We start from the raw sequence: 7,388 nt of genomic DNA on the forward strand, positions 1-7,388 counted from the left end.
ATCTATCATTAATTGTTTTTAATATCAATCTTAATATTATAATTTAAGAACAATTTAAAAAACTAACAAATTTATTCTCACAGACAAGATGAATAGTTTTTATTCAATTAACTATAAAATAACAATTTTACTTTAATTCTTATGTACCCAGTTGGTAGTGGCAGTAGTAACAGGGTACAAATGCAAAGAAGAGGCAAATATGTCATTCATCCTCTCAAGGTTTATCTTGAATATGCAGTAAGTTTCTTTATTTCTATGTATAAACAAGCCAATAGTTCAAGAAACAACAACATATGTATATACTTTTTTTTTGCTAACTGAGTGTGTATCTTAAAGGTTTGTATCTATTAAATGTCGGTTGATCCATATTTTCACTAATATCAGGTAGAAACTAAATATGATTGTGTGTTACTATGTGTCTCTAATTATAGGTGTGTGTTTACTTGTACAACTGTGAAAGCGAAGGATCTCTGAATAAGAATGGAAGACATTTCATAACTGATTGAATATTGATTATATAAACAATAACAATTGACTGTCCGCTTCATAATTTAAACTATTGAATGTTACTTGGTAATTGTTGATGGTAGCTCTTGCTCTATAATTGGTTGTGTTTTTGTTAAATTCAATCATCTTTGTTAGTAATGTCATCATTATTTTTTCTTTCTTTTAGATAAAAGTTTTGGGATGAAGCAGCGACCTGATGGGTGATATTGAATTTGGTGAAAAGTACTTGGAAGAAGATTTTCCCTTAAATGAAACCTTTATTGATCTGTAAACCCCCAAAACATCTTCAATATGAAAATTTGTTTTGAACTATGTGTGTATTAATTTCATGGATTTTGTTCTAAGAGAATTATGAGTAAGTTGTAGAAAGACGAGGAACATCCATTGATGTGGTAAAAGTAGGTAATTTTTTGTTTTGGATATTCTCTGTTTTCGCAGGTGTGGGTGTCCCTTTTTTGTTTTAGGCATAGCTTCATGTATTTTTAAAAAATACCTTTTTCAACAAAAAGGATTTTAAACAAATACTTAGAAGTCTTGATATTATTTTGGTTTTAAAGTTTCATTTATATTTTTCAGGTTGCCCTCATAATCAAACCTCCAAATTAGTTTGGTGATTTTTTAGTGATACCATGATCAAAGGCAAAGGAATTCATTCCCAATAAGTTGTGGCATATGAACACCATCAGTAACTCTTAAAAGCTGGAAATTGAAGTACATTGTTATTAGCTTCAAAATGTAGGCACCTATAAACACCATTAGTAACTCTTAAAAGCTGAATAAATTGTAGTTTTATGTTGTAGCCATTTGCATAGTGTTTTATTTGTTCAAAGTATAAAAACATCTGTATGCTTGATCAATTTAGTCTTTATACCTAGATTATCTATTTTCTTATGTATCATAACCTAGAATTACAACTTTATACATATGCAATTTTTTTTTGCCTCGATGATACATATTTTTTCCATGGATGATGTAGACATATGTATCAACCTCAATTTCAAATTATTACTTAAGTGTGTAACTAACTAACTACACTTGTGTATTCTCAAGCTGGAGAGAATCTCAATAAATGGTTTTGAGTATTTAAAGTTTGCTTCGTTAGAAAACCAAGGTTGAAATGGAATCAATGGTAACTACTACACTTTTTTGTGTTTTTTGTATTGTTTATTGTTAATGTGATAGTACCACTCATTAAATAAAAAATATATAGCTTAGACGTTAATAGTAAAGTTTAATATTTCTATCATTTTTGCATGGTAAGAAGATTACGTATATATTTTTTGTTTGCATATAAAACTATATAACCATAATAAGAACTCTTTTAACTCTTTTATATATTTTATAATATGAAAAATGGATTGCATTTTTTTTTATTCATTGTTAAAATTAATTATCATTACTTATGTAGTTAGTATTGTGGGAAAATATTTGAATCTGTTACAAAAGTTAATAACCCAAAAAAAAGCCTACATGATTTTTAAATTTTTATATAACATGTTGTGAAAATAAAACAAAATTAAACAAACGAAATCGTGAAGCTCCTTGAAATCAAATTGATGTATGATTGTTTTTGGTTTTCAGTTCGAAGAAGGTGATATTTCATTTATTTGTTTTGTTTTACTTATATATCTAAATAATATACGATGCATATAAAGAACAAAATAATAAGATAAAGAAGAATTTATATTAAAACAAAAACGTTATTAGTATTATTTTTTTATATATTATATTGATATAACTAAGTTATAACCTGTATATTATATGGTTGATAAAGTAAAACACATAGAAACTTTCAAATCGAAATCAATAATTATAGATTTGAAAACAACCTATTTTTATTTTTAACCCATAATAACATATTACTTTAATTTTAACCCAAAATAACAATCTACTTTCAACCCATAAAAGCATATGACTTTCATTCTAACCCATAACAAAAACAAACTTTCATTTGACCCAAATAATAAGTCAATTTACATATTAGTATAAACTAACGGTGATATAGTTTTAGACAAAACATCAAACTTTATATAAAAATAATTATGTCCTAAGTGTGTGTATGACTGTGTGTGAGCATGTGTTACGTGTGCATATGATGAATTATGTACAACATTATATATATATATATATATATATATATATATATATATATATATAATGAAAAGATAAATCAAAACCAAATAACGTATGAAGGTAGTAGGTGGCTCTTTTGGTATCTGCTTGGCCTACATTTCATAAATCCCACGATGCAATCTCAACAAAGATTAAATGGGTCTAAATCCCCCAGCTATTTGTGCAAAATAACTAATCGTTTTTATAGAAACTAATTTCGGAAAAAACTATTCGTATCCATCGCTTGGCGCGGGTAAATAGCTAGTACCTTAATAAATATTTACCCTTAAATGCTGAATTTTAAGAGGTACAGTCCTTAAAGCATAATATACAACAATTTTATGCATTGCAGAAAAATAGATCTTATCGAATTATTGAATTAGGCAGAATTTGAATAAGTCAATAAGTCTTAGACTCGTATCTAGGGCTGTAAACGAATCAAACGAACACGAACAAGGTCTTGTTCATGTTCGTTCGTTTAAGTTAGCCGAACAACAAACGAACATGAACGGATAAACGAACGAGATTTTCTTGTTCATGTTCGTTCGTTTAACAAATTACTTTGTTCATGTTCGTTCATTTATGTTCGTGAACATGCTAAACGAACATAAACGAACAAACATAAACGAACAAAGATAAAAAAATACAATTGAACATATATGAACATAAACGAACATATAATATACCAATATAATAAAAAATAATTGAATATAGATGAATATAAATAAACTTAAACGAACGAACGTAAATGAACATCATAAACGAACGTTCATGAATATAAATGAACGAACGAGATCATTGTTCATGTTCGTTCATTTAACTAAACGAATGATAATTTTTGTTCATGTTCGTTCATTTATTAAATAAACGAACATAAACGAACTTCCCGCCGAACAGTTCACGAACGGTTCGCCGAACGTTCAGTTCGTTTACAGCCCTACTCGTATCTTCTAATTGAATTGGTCAAATATAACCAGTATTCCTGAAAGTTCGGCCGATTGAATCGTTGAGGAGGGAATACATTTGATATATTAATAGCGTACACCCACCTACAACCGAAAAGCTTTCATTCTCTCCCAGTGTCTTCTTCTTTAGATTAAAACCTGAAATCCTTTAAAATAACACTGATTTAATTGTTTTTGAATTTTGTATTAATATTAATTTGGTTTTTTTGGTGCAAGTGAAAATGAACACTGCCTGTGGCGAAGGAGCAGCAGCGGTAAATGTATTTGATGACTTTGGGGAAGCTATCAAACAGGTTCAAGATTTGTGTCTCTTCGTTGCCTCTTCTTTCTCGATCTACCACCATCAATACCATGCCAAACACCACCATTGACCAAGAAAACTACCGCCACATTCGACGAACACAAGCACCGAACACTCCTCTCCAACCACCGACAAACCTCGCATCACCACCCTTGTGAGCCCCCACCGTTGACTTTCCTATGCATGTTTGATTTCGGTTTTCGATCGTGAAAACTCACCTTGTCAACCCATATAAATGGTTTTACTAGTATACCATCTCTACTATCTTTCCATTCTTCCTATGGTCTCTTCTGATTTACAAAGCCCTAATTTAAACTCTAGCAGTAAATTAAAAAACCAAATGATAAATTGAAACCCGATTGGATTTATTATATGATTGAATGATGCTTGGCTTATGACAGGGGGAAGTGCATTCGTCACACAACATTGAAGGCATAAGGAATGGTAGTCATCATAGTTTCATATGAGGTATTATTGTTGGAACCCATGTTTTTTTAACATTTCTACTCATCTCAGATTCTGGATATCAAGAAAAAACACAGTCAGATTAGGAAGAAAAAATAAGTGTGATGAAGCAGCAAAAATGGTGAAGATTTTGTTATAAAAAGAGCATTTATTTTTACATGTGTCCCCATTTTCCCCAGTTTTCCTTCATCCATGTTTTTCTTATCCCTTTCGAGATCTACGAAATTACATGTATATCTCTGTTCTTTTTTTTGTATGTCTCTTTTGAGTTTCAAATATCAGTTCCTTTTGAATTATCTCTCAGCTTGATTGTATTGTTAATGGAATCTTGTGTTTATATTTTTTTTAACCAGGTGTGTGTGTTAGTTTGTTTGTGTTTATATGTCTTGAAATGGGTGATTTTATCTTCATCGAGCTTTACATGGTCATTTTGCTCAAAATTACAAGGTAAATTTGTTATTACAGGTATTTTTAAACTATTATATGATTATGTTGGATATATGATATGGTGTGATTTAGTGAGAATTATCTCTTTGTTGTGAGTTTGTAGAACTCGATAGCTACAGCCACACATAATACTTTTAGAAAAGTGAGTTTGTAGAATGTTAATCAAGTAAAAAAACTTGAAAATACCTTGAATTTGTTAAGTTTTCTTGGTATTGAGGGGTCTGGTTTCATAACGAAATGTTATAACATAATTCCAATAAAAAATCACATGTATTATGTACACATGGCTACCAGAGTACCAGATGAGAATCATGATGATTACAAACTCATACAATATGTGAATGAGGGATTTTATAGAGAATAATTCAAATTTGTATATCAAATTGTGTCATAATGGAATGTTAGATTTTAGACGTTACCATCTAATGAAAAATAGAAGACGATTCTTTTTTAAGATGATAGTTTTTGTCCATGTAAACCTTTTTTAATCAAGTCACCTTAAATAGATTCCTAGATAAATTTATGCACATCATTGAAAATGACTATATCTTCAACATATTTTTATACATGACCAATTTATTTCCTTTATGAATTATTTCAGGGGGCACCTGGTACAAAGCTTCTAATGGCTTTGGTTCTGTTACCAAATATGTGGACCAGGAGAAGCCAACTTTTTCTTAAATAGCCTAATTAACTTTAAATAGTAAGTCATTTTACTCTTTCACCCCATTTATTATTCTTTCAAAATGATGTTACTTTTCAATTGGGAATGTACAAAAGTTAACACTTTTAATGTTACTTTAGCGTTCTGTTTTTTATAGTTCTTTCACATGAAGTAGATAACGATGAATGTGAAGTTGGAAGTTAGATTACAAGAAATAACAACTTACTTGCTTTGATGATGGGTAAGATGATGAATGGGTTATAGATTAAGACCTAAAGGGGTTGTCTAATGTCAAGTTTATGCCCACAAATGTTATCGGTTTAGATTTTATAAAGATTCTTACTGCTATAGTTTTGTTTATTTGTTTATAATAACACTAGGTTATAATCCGTGTGATAAAGGGTTGGACAATTTGTCATTGTTACAATTTTTTTTTCTTATTCTTAATTTAGACCACTTAAATTACATATGTTGAACAAATAGCAACGTGCTTTATTGAATGAATTATAACAGAAATGGTCCATGGTTAAGTAATTATACAATAAATTACCATTTTATACTTTTTGATCAATTTAGTATATTTGACAATTTTTGTTCTTTGTTATCATTTAGATGAGTAAAAATAGAACAAAAGAGAAAAGTTTATAATAACATTACACTCTTATAAATTGATGTATAATTATTTTTGTAAAAAATGACAATTGTGGCAAAAATGGTCAATTTGACCATTTTGATAAAAAAAAATCTTTTTGTTTAAATGGACGTGTTAAAAAGGAAGGGAAAAAACTAATAATAATATAAAAAGGTAAAAGATAAAAAATTAGAGGTTTTTTGTGGTTCTTATTTTGACTGTTTTGGACAATTTTATCATTCTTACTATTTATTCTTTTTTATTCTTAATTTATACTACTCAAGCCTTCACATATATTAAATCAATAACAATGTATTTTTATCCAATAAATCATGCTTTTTATTTTTTTTCATTTAGATGAGTTAAAATGAACAAATTTTGTAATTTATAATGATATGAAAACAGTGGCGGACCTATGTAGGGCATTTGGGGTCCCGGGCCACTGCTCAGTTTCTGGCTCGCAGTGTAAATTTTTTTTTTTTTTTTTTTTGATTTTTTCTATTACGTGCACCCGCTTGAAGTACGAGGGACACCCTTATTAAAACAGTCTGCATCCGCTACTGTATGAAAGTGTATAACATGATGTATAATTGTTTTGTAGAAGAATGGCAATTAAGATACTGCTCCATTAAGACATTAAGTTCCTCCGTTGCAAGTATAAATAGAAACGGAGACAAAGGATCTCATTGTCTCGCACCTCCTTAATTTCAAATTCCTTGGTTGCAGATCTATTCACCAAGATAGAAGCACGACTCGATTTTAAACGTATATTTAGCAACTATCTCCATCTGGTACGTACTTGGTGTGATGGGTCCATACGTTTATGTAGTAGAGTGCAAAAACATGTTGTCACATAAACCACTAAGGAGGTGATATGATGTCATTAATTACTTAAAATGTAATAAACTCTTTGTGCAAGAGAATTAATTGATTCTCAAAACTCTGAAAAACCTATTCGTTCATCCGTCGCTTAGCGTGACTAAACGGCTAGTATGTGTATATATATATATATATATATATATATATATATATATATATATATATATATATATATATATATATATATATAGGTTGGTACGGTAATACCGTGGTATTTAAAATTTAATACAATTATCGTACCAAGTTCACTGAATTGGTACGGTACTACTAACCACATATGTTAGCTACCAAATATATTGGTAACCAACTTTCTTGGTTCGATTGGTAACAAGTTGATTGGTTCTCAGTGATATATATTGACAGTACTAGTTTTACTATCTTACTTTTTCGTAGACATATCAAGTGTTCTACTTTAAA

At 29.5% G+C, this 7,388-nt stretch overlaps 1 long non-coding RNA gene across 5 annotated transcripts; it reads left to right on the top strand.

Annotated features, from left to right (window-relative positions):
• The first annotated feature begins 3,650 nt into the window (after positions 1-3,650).
• On the top strand, positions 3,651-7,015 carry LOC145011718 (uncharacterized). Of its 5 annotated transcripts, none has more exons than XR_013664238.1 (5): positions 3,651-4,039; positions 4,287-4,353; positions 4,704-4,797; positions 5,399-5,500; positions 6,694-6,806. It is a non-coding gene; the product is annotated as an uncharacterized LOC145011718 (long non-coding RNA). The 5 variants fall into 5 exon arrangements; XR_013664237.1 differs by lacking the exon at positions 6,694-6,806 and adding an exon at positions 5,602-5,795; XR_013664236.1 differs by lacking the exon at positions 6,694-6,806 and adding an exon at positions 6,819-7,015 and having other exon boundaries at positions 3,652-4,039.
• Positions 7,016-7,388: the final 373 nt, after the last annotated feature.

Source organism: Lactuca saligna, chromosome 8, assembly GCF_052625555.1.
Source record: "Lactuca saligna cultivar CGN05327 chromosome 8, ASM5262555v1, whole genome shotgun sequence".
Lineage (NCBI taxonomy): Eukaryota > Viridiplantae > Streptophyta > Magnoliopsida > Asterales > Asteraceae > Lactuca > Lactuca saligna.